Here is an 18,777-nt window from a genome sequence, read left to right on the forward strand (position 1 = left end):
AACTCTTTCTTTTGTAGATTAATTCCTCTTTTTGTGATAAATCTCTTTTGTAGATTAGTTCCTCTTTTTGTGATTAAATGGCAAATTTATTTAAAAATTAAATATGTTAGGATATTTAATTAAATAAATAGGATATTTGATCAAAATGATTTACTTGGAATGATTTAATTAATTAAATAAATATTTACCTAATATAGAGTGATTTATTTGCCATGTAACATTAATGATTGAAGAATTAATTAATTAGGTGCTCAAGGTTGATTTAATTGTCTTTGGTTAGGACCTTGGTGATGTTGTCAACATTAGGAGCCCATGGTGTAGGTGACCATTTTTAGGGTATTACACCTTGGCTTCGGAGGCTTTCTTGTCGGCGAATGCCCTTCTGCGAGTTGAGGAGGCGAGATTGCCAAGCTTAGCGTCTAGAGAGGAGAGGGTCTATGCACTGGAGGGAGAGGGCCCTACCGATTCTTTTGGCCTGCCCTTTCCCTCTACGATCTCTTATCCCAGGTTGGAGAATGTGGGCTTAGTTGTTAGTGTTACATTGTGGTGGGCTCCACTTGCGGTTTTTCTAAGTCCTCCTTGACTGCCTAGTGGTTGGGACTGACCTCCCTTACTTGAGGATATTGTGGTGTGGTGCCTTAAGGGAGCCTTGGAGGATGAGCTCTCTGAACGATGGGCTGGAGGTACCCATGGGGATGGTGCGCTGCCTCAGGTGGTTAGGGTTAAGCGGCTGGCCTGTGCTAGATCTAGATGGGCTTTTTTTGCTGATTTTTTAGCTGTCGATGGTGATTTCGGTGAGCCCTCCTCCCTCTTCTTAGTGTTTTGGAGCGAGGGGGAAATCTGGGATCTAAGTGGAGATCTCGTTGGATGGCTTTTCTTTGGGTCTTCTTTGACTCCAAATATTTGGGCGGTTTTGGAAGGCATGGGTTTGTCTTGGTCTGGTTTTTTCCTTATTCCTTTTTCTAGAGGGCTCGGTGAAAGCCATTCTTTCTCGAATTGGATGGTCTTTTCTATGATCTATTTGAGGGCCTTTTCTGACAACCTCGCTCCTTCCTTTTCTCTATAAATATCTCTTGGTGGTTCTCCTCTCCCCATAGGTTGTGCTGTGGAGGTTCATATTCAGCCCTCAATGTGGGCTATGCTACTACAGGGTTTTTTTTTATTGGGGGGTCTTTTTGACCCTGTCTTTTGGTTTTTCTCAGGATCTCTTTGTTTTGCTGCTCTTAGTCGGTCCTTTTGAGGTGGACCTTCCTTCTCTTGAGGGGAAAGGTTGTTGGCTAAGATTGGGGGAGGGGATCCTATTGGGGGCTTTAGGTGCCTTGTTTTCCAAGGCTGAAAGGATGAATATTGCTCTCTCCTTGCTGCTAAGTCTATCCCCCTTTTCTCCTTTAGAGGTGGAGACTCTGGAGGTGCTTGGTAGTCGAGACTCTTCTTGGTTCAGGCCTCTTCTCATGTGGAAGGTTTTGGGAGCCCTCTTAAAACCTAGGTGTCCAGCTAAGATTGGTAGCTTCTTCTTTCAGTTGTTGGATTTCAATTTGTGGCTGGAAGTTTTGTCCTTTATATTGATGATGTCCATCTTCTCAATCTCTTTTGAGGTGGGTCTCTTTCCTATAGAGGTGGGAAGGTGCTTTATTGTTTTTGATATGGTTATCAAATGCCTTGAGGTTCTCGGCTTCTTCCAGATGGTTTTGGGAGTCATTATAAAAACCAACTCGAAGTTTCCTATTGAGGTGGAGACGGTGGGTGTGATTCTTGTTGAAAAAAGTTGGAGGGAGACCTTGGAGCTTCATAATCTGGTTTGGATTGGATCTGAGTATGGGCTCAGTGTTTACTTTACCCCCATGCTCCTTATTGAGGTGGTGATTGTAGGGGACAATGTTTTCTCAAATCTAGATGAGTTCTCTTCAGTTTTGGAGGATCTTTCTCTTGAGGTAGGTGATTTTCTGGATGCTATCTTGATTAGGCCTCTTTTTTAGCTCAAGGTGTTAGAGGGTACCAGTTCAAAACCCTTTGATGTGGCTTTGGGATCCATTTCAAATCCTAGTATTAAGGTTAGGAAAGCCTTTCAAAATCCCTTTGTTTCTAATCAACTTGTTTTTTATCACCTTGTCTTTTATTGTGTGGCTGGCTGCTAAAAATTTTAAAGGGCTCAATTTAGATTGTAGTTGTTTTTGGTTATGGGCTAGTCTTTGTTGTTTGAAGTCTTTTTATTAGGTCAAGGGAGCCAGAAAAATCCATGTTGTTTGTGAGGCTTTAGCCTTGCTGGTGAGGCCTATTGGTTTTGTATCGTTTATGTCTTAAGTTTTTGGTTGTTTCTTTATGCCTGTGGCAGTGCTGGTGTTCAGCTAGCTTTTGTCAGCTCTGTTGTCTTTTGGCTACTGGTTTTAATGGTCTATTCTCTTTGGAAGCATTGTTCTGTTGGTTCCAGATCCTGGTAAAATTTGAGAGTTTTGGGTCCCTCTAAAACTTGTTGTATGGGGTTTCGGGTCCCCTCAAAACCTGTTTTCCCATAATAAAAAATAATTGAAATCCTCACTTTCTACATGAAAGGATTCAAATAGTAAAACTACCATTTCTTATCATGCAATGAATTATACCTAAGTGAGAAGCTAACTCGAGATGACAGATATCCTCCTACCTCCATTTCCTCCAACCTCCAATTTGTTATTATTACAGTCTATATACCAAATTTGACATACGAGTCTACCATCAATAAACATGAATACATAAGTAGTATACTGCACAATTTATTGGATATACAACCTTTTCCTATTTCTTTCCTCTTTCAAAAACATGCATAAATGGATATTCAACACTCATCATTCTCACCTTAGACTTGATTCTCATGATATATTAAATCACTTTAAAACCACATTTTGACATGGATCCTATTGAGTTTCTATATATATCCCTTTGTATGCTTTCCTATTATTATCTTTGAGAAATTAGGGCACAATTATATCCCACCAACCATAAAATGCACAGAGAAAACTTTGTTAGACTTGTTCAAAATATAGTAAGACACAATATTTTGTAAAATCCAAAAGGAAAATCTTCATATGATGTTCACTGTTTATAAATATGTATTTTGTGTTTTCAAGAAAGAAGAAAATGATACAAATAACCCAACATAATTAAGAATATTGAATTTGTAGCCTAACTAAATAACTCAAACTCATTTCCACTCCGTTCAAGTGTCAAGTAGATAATTGAATGAAATTTTCAACAAATAAACAAATTCATTTTTAACCATAATTTCAATACCATTACCAAATTTTTAACATTAGTAGACTAGGAAACTGTTAACAGAATCCTAAAACTTCATGTTATCTTTCCTTTGTGGATATCTCTAGACTTCAATCTTGAACCATCCAAACTTCAAAATTTTCTCTCTACCATAGGAATTTAAGCTACATAGAATAGAATCGATATTGCTTTGATACCAATGTAGAACAATAATAACAACAGAGAAAATATTTATATTGCAAATAATATTAAAATAAGAATTTTATTATATTCATACTATTCCACCATTACATTCAATGTATTAAATTTATAAAGGCATTATTTTTCCATATGAAACTAACTTATGAGAAAGAACTTCCCAACTAACCTAACTACAAACTAATTAGATTATTGAATGTAAACCTCATTTCCTAACATATTAGACTTTTCTTAAGTTCCACACTCTCATATGAAACTTAAGTGATATCCTCATATCATTTACTTCACCTAAGTTTGATAGCCATCTCACTGATATCAAACTCCATTTAAGATTGATATCAAAATCTCCCAGGACTGATACCCCAACACTTAGGCAAAAACCTAAAAATTTGCTAAAGAAAAAATGTGCTCTCATATTAGATTTCTCCCAAGTATGATAGTTTGACACATAGGCAAGACTAGAGATGCACTAAGGAAAAAAATGTACTATAGTATTGAATTTCTCCTAATTGTGATGACTTGAGACATAGACAACCCCAAAAAACACGCTAAGTTGTAGAAAACTAGCAAACTAAACTTTCACACTTCACAAGGGATATTTCCTCAATTTATGAGAAATTTTAATATTGTTAGAAGAAAATGATCAAAAGATTTTGGGAACTATATTGGCCACACAAGAGCTTGTTGAAGGACACAATTTCCATGTAACAATACCATAATCAATAGTAACACTAGCTCCATAATGCAAGAGAAAGGATTTATACAACCAAACATGAGAAATGTAATATGAAAGTTATGCTTAGCCAAGACTAATATTAAAATGGTAAAAAAGAAAAAATATAAATTTTAATCATTATGATGGTATATTATATATGCATCCACACACACCGACAATCATAAGTATAAAATATAATAATTTAATCCAAACTTGTACAATCATCATTATTTCAGGTTTACAACTATACCAATAACCTCAAAAGACTAGTTGTGGAAGAAATGCCAAAATATTACAATAATAATTAGTTTTTAAATGGTTTCATCCTAAGCATAGGTACATCATATCCCACACCACATATTACATCAATGTACAACTATGCAATAAAAACGAAGGTCTCATGAACTCCATTTACAAAGAATGGAATCAACAATTAATTAAAAACAAAACTTGAATATAGAGTATAAATGACTTCCCAATGATGGAAGGATCACACTCCAATTACACAAATGATACAAAGCACATTATTACATGAATAATGAGTCACCTCTAAGGTACTCCAATAATCACAATGCATAACATAAAATGCTAAACTAAGAACCCCACAACTCTCAACAGATCTTTGAAATGGAAAAATACCAAAAATTAACAAACAATTAACTCATAATTATGATTGCAAGCTCTTTCACAGGTTCTTCTAACTCTTTGACATATTTTTCATTCTTCTATCTTTATTATGATTAAACAAAATAAAAATCGCTTTTCTATTTCCAATGGAGGATATTTAACTATTCCCAAATGTAGTTAACATTCATGGTTACATAATAAAACTCCTCCTTAGACTGGCTCCCTAGGCTGCATTGAGAGCACGTTTCACCACTTCCTCCAACTGTTTCCTTTGGAATAGCTCCCATCCTTCTCCCTTTATCATCATACAACAAATAGTTCAGTTTCAGTGTAAAATTCAAGCCCTATATTTGTACTTACAAGATAACAGTTTATGTACAAGCCAGTACCGTTGTTTGCCTCTGGATTGCCATTTCGATTACTGGGTTTCTTGAGTCTAACTCCCGGCATTGGATTCTCCCAATCCCCACTTCCATTTCTTTAAGGCACTTTACCAGGGTAACAATGGCATCCATATAGTTATAATTGGGACCTATATTTTTCAGAGTTACGTGCAATGTTGCTTCATCTGAAATTTCACTACCCTCAATCACTACAACAGCTTCTTCACAAATGGAAGACATTAATGGATGCTTTCCTAAATCTTCTACACTGCCATGTGATAAACTACTGTAATCTTCACATATATGTTTGGTAACTTCATTCATTAGTTTTTTGTTGCGTTGCTCAAGCTCTGTGATTCGAAGCTTCTGCTGATTCAGCTCAACTATAGCATTTGACAAGATGGAAATTTTATCACCTTTCTGCAAAAGCATTCCTTTGTTAGAACTGAAATAAACCCAGGTAGCAAAAAGAAACTTAAAAAAAATGGAGATGTAAAAAAGATTTCACCTTGTAATTATCTCCAAGAAAAGACCGCAAAGCCAAAAACTGCTCACCGAGTTTGATTCTCCTGTTGCGCTCAGCAATCCTATGTGTGGACGCATATGAATCCTCCACATGCACTTCCCAACTTGAATTCTCTCTCCGATTTTCATGTATTCTCCTCAAAAAATCGAAGCATCTCTTGATTGATTTCTGTTTCATTGAAGATTTCTGGCTCAGTTGGAATCCAGTACCAGACTCCTTCTTGTACCTTGTGAATGCACTGTTTACTTTGAATGTATTCTGAGAAGCAAGCATGTTATCAAATAACTGATGGTGAACTGGCAGAGAGGAGCTTGATAAGTGTGGAATCCTCATGGATTGACTGTAACTGTACATCTCCTCAATTGTAGGAGAAATATCATATTGTTGAGGTAGAAGCCCCCCATGAGTAACATACTCTCCATTCCAAAGACTCTCTCTACCAACTAAATCTCCCATCTCTGTGGTCCCATGACCCACTGCTGCTGCCTCATCATAACGAATAGAGTTGCTTGCCATCTTCGTAAGAATTCAACTAGGATGATGCCCAATATAAGTAGAAATATATAATGAACTCTCAATTTATATAGGAACAAAATTCCGATTTTCTTATCCGATAAGGATGGAAAATCTTGTGAACGATATGATTGTTTTAAAGTATGAACAATAAATTAAGCATCAAATGAAAATATATAAATAAATCAAATAAGAATAATGTTCGAGTAGGGAAGCTTTGAAAGTTTCAAAAGAAACGAGGTGTTTTAGAGTAATTAAGAAGGTCAAAGAAAGCCACGGAAGGAAAAGTCTATGAGACGGATCAAACCAATTTAGTAGACCAAACAAGAAATTCTAATTTGTAGTTTTGCGGAGTGAAACGGAATTATATTATGGTGGGCGGAATAATTCAAAGTTGGATATGACTCTGGAATAGAAAGATGTGGACAGGCTCTAAAACTAATATTTAAAGCCGTTATTATCCCCACGGTCTTATTTGACTATTTGACTAGCTGGTGTGTTCGTCTAGATTAGTTAAAAACCTGATTGGAGAATTTAATATTCGATATAATCGAGTTTATATTTTGTAAGAGTTGTCAAATAAATAAATAAATTTTATTTCGAAAAGGTGTCATAAATGAAAGAAGCTTTGAATGGAGACTAGGTACTGATTTTGGAGTCAAGAATGGATAATACTAGCAATTGCATCTTGGTGTGCAATGGGTACGCCGAAAAGTTGTGGAAGGTCAATTAGTAAAAAAATTGCAACGGGGTAAGGTGATAGATCTAATAACATTAACAACTATTCATCACTAATAACATGAAAGAATGAAACTAATTACATGATTGATCCTTCTTTCCAACAAATTGTCATGTTGAATTCATGGCCAAAGTATGATAATATTTGTTCTTTTCAAATTGACAATTGTATTGAATAAGTATTAAAATTTATATAAAAATTATAAGCAAAGGCTAAAGTTTCAAACACTAAAATTAGCTATGCCTAATAAAGATTTTACTTTTCCTTGACCACTTCACACTTCTATTTGTGATAAATAAAACATTATCCTACTTTGCTCCACATGATGGTGTATGTAACTTTTTAGTTTACTCATTGCCAAGGTTGTCTCTATTATGGAATGAACAGATTACTCTAGATGATGGTCTATGGAGTTTTAATTTAAGCATTGCCAAGATTGTGTTTTTTATAAAATGAAATAATGAATATAGAGAAAACATTTGATCCATGTGGGTTTTACACTGAAATGCAAAATATTCTTGTATTTATATTCATTATTGTAAATCATAAATTTGGATGCAAAGAGTGTAGAGTGTAGGAATAGTATGTGTTGCAATATCTTCGTTGTTGGAATGAAAACTAAAATACTTTGGTCAAATATATAAACCCAATTTAAATTATGTTTGGTCATTCAACAAAGAAACTTTTTTGAAAAATATATAAAAAATAAAAATAAACTATATTAAAATTGTTAAATTTCAACTTTTATATTAAAAATTACAAGTAAAAGCAAATATTTGAAGATACATTAGTAGGACATCATCATACAATAGGTGTTGATTTATTTTTATGTACACTTTCCTAGTTTAGAAGCTAATTTGGCGAGGATGTCAATTGGTGTAGCATAGCACATAAAAGAAAAATACAAAGATTAGTAAAAGGAAATATCTAAGTTCCCATAGAAATAAAAACTATTGCAAACATGTAGATTGTAAAGAAATTTTAGACTTGTACACTACTAAGGGAACAAACAAAATTATGAAAGGTAACAATAAGGTAATTGTGAAATAAATAAACAAGTAGAGGAATAATGTGAAGCAAATATTTTCTTATAGTAAGGATGATGATAATGTTGTGTAGAATTTAACAATATGTTTTTGTAAGTGGAGATTACTTTTGATAAGTCATTCCAAATCTAAAAAATAAGATATAAATAATTAAAATTAATTTCAAACTTAAAGCTAAATCAGAATAAAATTTATCAAAATGATAAAAAATTAATTAATAATTTTATAGTTTATTTAATTCAATTTTCATATACATAATAATAATTAGTAATATTATGTCCAAGAGGTTGAGATTAATTGGTTAAAACACTGGGTTCTCAAGACTTCGGCCAATTACCGATAAAAAAATAAAAAGTAATATTATAAAAAAATTAATTTATAATTAATTATTATTTATATATTATCTATATTACAATATAACAATCCTTAAAATAAATAATAAATAAAAACTTTAATTTACAAAAATTTAAATTATAATTTTTATGTAAAAGTTGAAGGAAATTTAGAAATTTAAAAATTAAAAATAAAAAGTGAAAATCATGAGACTTATAAAGGGCCATGGTAAAAGAAGAAGCTAGGGACACAAAATTAGTTATATGCCAATGAACATATGAATTAAAAATAAATAATAATACGGATGATCAAAACTGGAGGAGAGGATCTTCCACAAATGAAATGCTTTTTAATAGCCCTTAATTTCTATTTTCTGTTTAGTGATAAATAAAACTTCAAAAGGCTTTGTTTTAATAAAAAAAAGAAAAATTTAAAAATAGGTAACTATCAACATTTGTTTAAAGGCAACTATCCGCCCAATTTGTTCTACACCGTCATAGTAATTTCATTTTTCTGGCAACTTCTATCTACGTAGATTTGTGTTTGATGCCTAGTTGCAGTTCGAACCCTACCACATCCATATTATAACTCGCATTGTAGTTTGAGTTTAAGGCATGTTTTATGAAAGACAAGAAATGTTGTGTCATGAAATGATATTTAAACTTATGAAAATATTTTCCATCCCATCTAAGGTTAAATATTTTCCATGAAAACTGCTGACAAATATGCATGGATACACGGACAAAGCTATCCACATTTACTGCATGAAGGGAAAAAGACACGACGAAGGAGGAAAATAGGCGACATAATTTTTTGTACGAAGAAAGAAATGGTGACAGAAACTGATGAGTAAGGAACGGTGACGATCATCCCAATTGTCTTGCATGCCATGGCTGACAATGTCAAAGGCACATTGTTAACATTAATGGGCACTTAAACCATCCATACGGTTGTCATGTCACCATTTTCCGTGAAAGTTTTCGAAAGCGCTACCAAAATTTGACGAAAATCGATCAACGGCGGCAGATGTTTGAATCGTCTTGCATGCCTCTATGTAAATGTAAACCATTGATTTGGAAAAATTAGCCAGTGCATTCCATAGTAGGAGACGCCTTCGGCATAAAAATATTGGTGTATAATGACACTTTATGAGTTATATGCTTTACACTTTAGTTTCATTTGAAAAGATATTTTGAACAAAGGTATTCCTTTCATAATTGATTAAAATAAAAATGGATAGTAAAATATTGGTGCATCATGATACTTTATTTTATAATGATTTAAAAATTAGTAATTAGTATATATATCTTAAATACATTTATCAAAAAATATCTAGAGCTACCCATTTGAAATATTTATTTTGTTTTTTATATTTATTTGAAGAGATATTTTATTCATTCATTTACACTAACAGTTCTCCCTAAGAGAAACCTAGGAAATACTATGCAAATATCATGATGGGTCCCAACAATTAGGGCATGTTAGCTACTCATGTACAAATTTTTCATAAATTCTAGTGCCTCTCCCTGATTAATCTTTCCCTTTTGTGCTTTGATAGATCTATTTAGACATGATATTGATATTTTGTTGATTATTTGTGACTCTATTTATATCCTAGTTGACACTTGATGATGCTAGACATACTATGTGACATGTGATACTTGATGATCCTTATGGATGATGATACTTTTGTACTATTTTGATAGATAGATTTATATGTTCAAGGATCTATATGTACTTGATACTCTTATGTGGATTATATTATTCATGATGGATCATATGGCTTATGGGATTTCAATGATAGTTTGGTCATGCTAACCCTATTCTATAATCATGGTGATTTAATTGATGCTACGATGTTTGTGATTGCCTTCTAGTGTTTTCATCATTAGAGATGATGTCATACCACTCATTGGGAGCATGATATGACATTGTGATTCCCTATCACTTGCCTGATTATTTATGATGCATGTGTGTTGTATATATGTTGCATTGTGTGTAGTGGTGGATGCAGGATTGTAGGTACTAGATATTGACTCCACCCGGTCCCACAAATCTTAGCGTGTCTTATCCTAATGGAAAGTTGTTGGAGATGGCATGTGTTTCCCTCTTATACTCTAGGCTTAGTTGTCCACCTTGTCAGTTCTATTGTGGTGTAAGTTCGTGGTTAGAATCTTGTGTCAGTTTTTGACCCTATGTCATGTTGCTTGAGGTGTTGTGAGCATGTGGTCATTGTTCAATTAATAACTGGATTAATATAATTTATTAATGTTTAAATTAATTTATCTTATAGAATGGCCATTTATTTATTTGGTTAATTTGTTGCTTAGTTGATCATTTGTTAATTATTTATTGTTGAGATTTATATTTATTTTATTGAGTTTAATTTATTGATTTAATGCTTTATTTATTATTTATTGTTTAATATTTTATTAATAATTTGATTTTATTATTGATGCAGGTTCATCCCCGATTCATAGCAATCTTGCATCAACCAAAAAATATTTTCCTTTCAGTTTTTTCTTTTTGTTTGTAGTTTCAACATTTCTTTCTGTGTGCCCCAGATTTGGCTCACTGGATCCTGTGGAGTTGGATTTTGATTGAAGACTTTATCATCTTCCTTATTCCCAAACCATGGAGCATTTGGATCATTTTTTGGCAAGTTATCGCTACCGGTTTTCATGACAGTATCCTATTGCTAGTTGACAGTTTCCTATTACTAGTTGCTTGGACCTATTCACATTTGTAATCTACCAGATCCCTTTCATAGCTTGCGGAGCCCTGAGCATGTCTAGTAGGCCTGTGAGCCAATTTCTATAACCTGGTTGTTACTGATTGGCTGTAATCAATTTCATGTTATAATTCAATTTGTTCTACATTGCCTCCATCCTGTCTTTGTGTTTCTGTTGTGTTTACTCTTGTTGACCGATCTGGACTAATCTTTTCTAGGTCCCCCCTAACTAGTGACTACTTCAAGTGGTATCAGAGCGAGTTTTCATTTCGAAGACTGCTTTGTCCTAAGAGTTTTGTTGTAGGGTGGCAGACTATGGATTTGACCTGCAACTACAAAGGATTGATGTAAACGATGGCGCGAAGAGGAACTAGGAATGGTGGAGCACGTGGAAATGCAAACCCTGCTATGATGGAAATGTTGCGAGGAATAGCAGCTCGGTTGGAAGTTGTGGACACAACCCAAAGAAGAAGTCAACACATAAAAGATGTAAGTGAAAATGAAGGAGAAGAATCCCTGATAGAACAAGTAGACCCACCAGCGGTTGATCCGGATGAGGAAAGGTTTTTGAGGGTTTTGAGTAGGGTGAATACGAAGCCTCATTTTACTCCACCCGAATATGATGGAAAGTTGGATTCAGATGAATTGATGGATTGGATCTCGGAGATGGAGAAATATTTTGATTTTCAAAACACTGTAGAAGAAAGGAAGGTGAAATATGCTTGTACCCGGTTGAAAGGTCATGCATCTCTTTAGTGGGAACATTTGCAGGTTGATAGACAAAGAAGAGGCAAATAGGAGATCAAGACATGGCATTGGATGATTGCTAAGTTGAAATCAAAATTTATGCTACTGATTATCAAGTGAATTTGTTCCGAAAGTTGCAAAATTTGAGACAGAAGGAATCTAGTGTGAAGGAGTACACCAAAGCATTTTACAAGTTGAATATCAGATTCATACATGTTGATGATGAAGATGAACAAGTTGCAAGACATTTGAATGGATTGTGGGTTTCTATACAAGATGAACTCAATTTGATCAAATTACAGAGTGTTGAAGAAGCTTACCATTATGCCCTAAAGATAGAAGAAAAGCTAAACAAAAGACATGAGCAGAGGCAGAGAGGCGAAGGTGGAAGGTTTTCCAGAGGAATATTTCAAGGAGGAAGAGGATATACTAGAGGTAGAGGAACCTGTACAGATCAGAACAAGGACAAGGAAGTAAGCAGAGAAGGTAATTCATACGGTAAAGATGATAGAAATTTCTATCAAAGGAGAGAACGAGATGGCTACTGAAATAAGAATTTTGGAAGACAAGACAAGAGAACATTTAGAGGAACTTGCTTTAAGTGTGGAGGGGAAGGACATCATTCTTTCAAGTGTAAGAAGACAGAGAATACCAGAAGAGAAGAAGTGGTGGAAGAAAACCCCATAGGATCAGACAATAAACTGGAAGATGGAGAGCTATTGATGATGAGGAGAGATTTGTGTCATACTGGGAGAGATGAAGAGCCCTTACAAAGGAAGAATTTGTTCAAGGCCAGATGTAATGTATCTAGTAAGTGTTGTAAAGTTATTATTGATAGTGGTAGTTCATATAGTCTTGTTTCAGAAGAGATGGTGAATAAGTTGAATTTGGAGAGATTGAAACTCCCTAAGCCTTATCAGATAGCATGGATTCAGGATGAACATAAGTTGTTAGTAAATGAGCAATGTTTGGTGAAATTAAAAATTGGGAATTATCATGATGAAGTCTTATGTGATATTATGCCTATGGATATTTGTCATCTTTTGTTGGGTAGACCTTGGCAGTTTGATAGATAGGAAATGCATGATGGGAGGAAGAATGCATACACTATTGTGGCCAATGGGATGAAGCAAACCTTGTTTGATGTAGTCAAGGGAGGGAGATCCAATGAAGGAAAGACCAACCTTGTAGCTAAACACATAAACCATGCAAAGCATATTGGTAACTGGTAACAAGGTGCCAAAAACAACAGAAAGAACAACCAGTAACAACACAGAAGACATAACCGGTAAACAATGTGAATGAATCTTATTACAATCTGAAGAATTATACATGCCACATGCTAGATCACAATCCAGGATTCAAACAAAGCTTACAATGCAATTAAAAGATCCATAGATCATCCTCATATCAAATCGGCCTCTGATAACAATCTACCGATTCTATCCTAATCTGGACCTCAGCCTTTTGGCCTCAGTCCTACCAGATCAAAATCCAATCGGTTCTACATCTTCACTCAATATCAATGCTTTGTCTTCAGTCTTCTAACTTTGTTGATCTGACTTCTATATCCATAAATTATTTACAAACCTCCATATATATATATATTTCCCACAAATAATTACAACTTAATCAAGTCAGCACAAAGACCAACCGGTTCAGGAAATGTGAAACAGTAACATGTCGGCTCAATCACTTAGGAACATTCTCTAAAGCATAAAATGATGCACAAACCTCTGGGAATACTGGCTAAGGCCCAAAGAAACACCTCAAATGACTTGTAAGTCATGGAGATCAACCACAACCTTAAATCATCTTCGCTGAACATACAGCCAGGCTAACCGATAAGAACACACCAACCAGGACAATACCAGAATCCATATCTTACAGGAAACAAAGCAAAAAGCTATGAAACTTGAGCATGATAATGACCATGAACACATAAACCCAAAACAATAATTCTAGACACTCAAACATGAGGAAATGTCATGCTCTCAAGCAATTCCACTGAAAATTGCTCAACCGGTAAGAACTAGACCGATGCTCCTGCATCAGACTCTCGAGGTTAATTTAAAAGTGAGTCCCATCACTTGATCTAGTTTAATGATCGGTCAGTAGGTACTTGCAACTACCTCAGGGGATTCAACAATCTAACCATAGCTTTCAGTTGCCTCTTCACGATGATCTATCAGTACAAACTACAACCTGCCTCAATCGGTGATCTATTCAAGTCTCCACCCACTAACTTCCTCAATATAAAGCTCTAGGATTGGCAGTCTACCTGCAAACCTTTCTCTGCCTCACATTTGGAGATCTAAATAAGTCCACAAGTTGCCTCAATCTTCTTTCCAACCAATTGGTGCACAAACAACACTCTGTCCAACAACAGGTTCACGAACCAGCTCTGATACCATTTGATGCAGTCAAGGGAGGGAAATCTAATGACGGATAGCCCAACCTTGTAGCTAAACACATAAACCATGCAAAGCATATCAGTAACCAATAACAAGGTGCGAAACAGAGAGAAAGAACAACCGGTAACAACACTGTAGACATAACCAGTAAACAATGTAAATGAATCTTATTACAATCTGAAGAATTATACATGCCACATGTTGGATCACAATCCAAGATTCAAATAAAGCTTACAATGAAATTACAAAATCCACAGATCATCCTCATATCAAATCGGCCTTCGGTAATAGTCTACCAATTCTATCCTAATCCGGACCTTAGCCTTCACGCCTCAGTCCTATCAGACCAGAATCTAGTCGATTCTACATCTTCGCTCAATATCAATACTTTGTCTTCAATCTTCTAACTTCACTGATTGGACTTCTATATCCACAAATGATTCACAAACCTCCATATATATACTACCCACAAATAATTACTACTTAATCAAGTCAGCCCAAAGACCAATCAGTTCAGGAAATGTGCAATGGTAACATGTTAGCTCAATCACTTAGGAACAATCTCCAAAACACAAAATCATGCATAGACCTCTGGGAATACCAGCTAAGGCCCAAAGCAGCACCTCAAATGATCTTCAAGTCACGAAGATCAACCGCAACCTGAAATCATCTTCAATCAACATACACCCAGGCTAACAGGTAAGAACACACCAACTGAGACAATACCAAAATCCATATCTTACTCGAAACAAAGCCAAAATCTATGAAACTCGAACATGATAATGACCATGAACACATAAACCTGAAACCACAATGCTAGACAATCAAACACGAGGAAATGCCATGCTCTCAAGAAATTCCACTGAAAACTGCTCAACCAGTAAGAACTAGACCGATGCTCCTGCATCATTGTTGCGCTTGGAGGAACCTTTGAAGAATGAAGTCTGTACAAATGCTAGAATCTGTTTGGTAGATGGAAGGAAATTTTTGGATGGATTGAGACATGAGAATGTGTGCTTTGCCTTAATTCCTAGGAAGACTGAGAATCCAGAGCATGAATAGGAACAACTGGAAGAGATAAAATATTTGCTGACAGAATACGAAGACATCATTTTAGATAATGTGCCTGATGGAGTGCCACCTATGAGAAGTATCATTCATTACATGGACCTAGTTCTCTAAGCTAGTTGCCTAACAAATCTGCACACTGGATGACACCGACAAAGAATGAAGAGATGAATAAACAAGTACAGGAGTTGTTGAAGAAAGGTTTGATCAGAGAAAGTCTGAGCCCTTGTGTAGTACCAATAGTATCAACACCTAAGAATAATGGAGAGTGGAGAATGTGTACCGATTCCAAAACAATAAACCAAAATCATAGTGAAATACTGGTTTCCTTTGCCTAGGATGGATGACAAAATGAATTTTTTGAGTGGATTCAAATACCTTACAAAGATAGATTTGAAGAGTGGATATCATCAGATCGAGATCAAATAAAGAGATGAATGGAAGTGATGCAGAGCGATTGGTATGTTATATCAATTTCTTGGTTTTTACTCAAAAAGGGTCTCCACTTGGTATCACCCAATGAACCAATGTCATCAACCTTCTCAAGTTTCCTAGAGCTTTCCCTAGATCCTTCCCAAGGATCTCTTTACTTAGGACAACTCACAACTGACAAGGATTCTCCTACCCCTAAGGTTCCAACCCTTCAACCAAGGACACCTAACAACCCCAAACCCCAAGAAATAGGATCTTTATTCAAAAGGTGGAATCTAACCTATGTGAGTGTTTTCACATGTGTTATACAACATTTTCATTAATCTTGACCCCTTAGATGGGTGTTTACTAGCCCTTTGTGTTTTTTCCCCTTTTGGATCTAGGAAATAGGGCTACAAGCAATTAGCCCTCCATTTGGAATTTTCTCGATTTGTCTCATAGCCTACCTGAACAACCCCCTAAATAAATTTGATATTTTATTTCCCTTTTGAGCATTCTACAATATTCCAAACTTTTGCATCTAAGTTTTGAGTATGGATGCTCAAACCCTATTGGCCCTATTTAGCCTCTTTTAGCCAGTATTGGGGTTTCAGCTCTCAAAAGATTCACTACTCACAAAGGAATGAAAGGATAACACTTTCCAAGTGTCTAAACCTATCCAAGGGTCCTTCTCCTACAAATTTTGACCATCCTTCAATCTTTTTTTCAAGGTTTCCACCCTCTTTTCCTATTGCACAAGCTTGCCACATGAGCGATGTCAAGCCTAGGGCTTCATCTTAGGAAAGGAAAATGACACTTCCTATCTCCAAAATCACCAAGAACATCTAGTATACATGTCAAATAAACATTCTCCCATGTTTTAGGTTGATCCCATAGAGAGATGTTGATTTGTGTCAATGTTTGCATCCAAACCTTGGTTTGAGGGTTTTGTCAGGCGAGTGGGATAGAAAATTCAATTTCTTCCAAACCCGAAGGATTCAAGACCTCAGATCAACTCCAAATGGATGGTTAACCTCTACTACAAATTTCCAAATTTTTAATTCATTCCCACCATTCACAAGGAATTATGAAAGAACAAAAAACTCAAGGAAAATGCAGGAAATCACAATAACTATTTGCTTTGAAGATAAGAAATTAATTCAATATCATCTCCAACTAGTAGGCATCATTCCTCTAGGCTTATATCATGCCAAGGAACTCCTTCAACTACCTCCAATTCATACAATCAACTAGCTAACCATTGGGATAACCACATTTCAAAATCTTGCAAGAAAAGTTGCTTAAGACAATAATACAACTTTGCAACTTTTGACAACTTTCCACAATTCGGTCTTGCCTTCACAACAAAGGTCAAGAATGAACCTACCACACATTCCAAATCCTTAAACATGAAAAATACATATAAAATGCCCATACAAGGCCTTTGACCAAGTTGACACACCTTGGAGCCTCAGGGCTTATTACATTGTCTAGACCTAATTAATAGGCCTTCAAACACACACAAACACATACATTACCCATTCTATTCCTAACAGGATCATGAATTAAAATAATGTAGAAACATGTCAAAATGAAGTGGACACATGTCCTAGTGCCCCTACACCATACTCCCCTGGACAAGAAAACTCAAGTCCCTTGAGTTGCCAACTGGTTGATTGTGGTTCCATGCTTGAGGATATCACTTTCACTCATCCAAGTAGCTTCAAACTCAGGAAACCCCTTCCATTTGACCAGGTAGTCTTTGTACACACCTTTCCTTATTTGTTTGATCACCTTGGAGTCAAGAATGCACTCCAATTCCAATGCCTTGCTAGGTAGTAGATCCTTCATCCACTCTCCATCCTCTTCCTCAAGATATGAATAAGGTGTTGCATTTGTTAAGGATCCTTTGAAGGCTTTCAAATCACATACATTGAAGATGGGAGATATTCCCAATTCTGCTGGAAGTTCAACTTCATATGCATTGTTGCCAAACTTATGAACCACCCGGAGGGGACCTGTCTTCTTTGTGAGAAGTTTAGAGGGTTGGCCTTTAGGTAACATTTCTTTCCTTAGGTAAGCCATTACCAAATCCCCTACTTTGAACTAAACATCTTGCTTCTTAACATTTTCTCTGATTTTATATTGATCAGTACTTTGTTGAAGTGAAGCCTTAACTTGTTCATGAATCTTCTTCATGGCGACAACAAAATCTTCTCCTTGGGCACTCCTTTTGTCCATGCCTCCAAGATCTCTAATTTCAAGTATTCCCTTGGGTTGTAGGCCATACACAACCTCAAATGGACTTCTCCCTATTGACTGAATCATTGTATGCATATTCAGCTTGTCCAATAACAGGAGGTCAAAAGTCATAATATGAGCAATTTTATTGTATTTGAGTCATTCATAATGTATTAAGGTTATTTGTGTCCATTGAATCATAATATGTAAGGCTAAATGAGACATTTTTTCTAAAGATATCATATTTGGTCCATCTTGAAGTGTTAAAAGTGTCCATGTAAGGGTTAGAGTTGTTTACGTCAAAACTGCAAAAATTGTAAAAATTGCAAAGTTTCAACATTGCCAAAAGTGCAACAAAAGTGTGAGAATGGATTCCATTGGTCATGAGGTAGTTAGAGTAGTTAGGAAGGAGTTGGAAATGGTTTATAAAACCATTTTTTGTTGAAATCAAGGGGGTATATCAGTTTGGAGGGGATTTGACAAAGATTATCCATCAAACCCTCAAACTGTCATAAGGTTTTAAGGAATCTAAGTGCCATAGATCCATGGAGGAACACATTTGGTATAATTTTTATATGTAGATGTTTTTGAATGATATATTTATGAAATATATTTCAGATTAATCCTTTCTTATTCATTTTTGTGGAGTATTTGGCAAGATATGTTTGTTTTTACAAAATTGTCAAAACCCTGCCAAGGGTTACCCATTTTTGGAAAAATACTCATAACGTTTGATTTAACCATTGGATCTGGCTATAAATTTTGGATAAGTTTTTCAACTTATTAATATAAAGTATGAATAGAGATATTTTATTTATAATCAATATTTAAAAAGTTAT

This window comes from Cryptomeria japonica, chromosome 1 (genome assembly GCF_030272615.1).
Source record: "Cryptomeria japonica chromosome 1, Sugi_1.0, whole genome shotgun sequence".
NCBI lineage: Eukaryota > Viridiplantae > Streptophyta > Pinopsida > Cupressales > Cupressaceae > Cryptomeria > Cryptomeria japonica.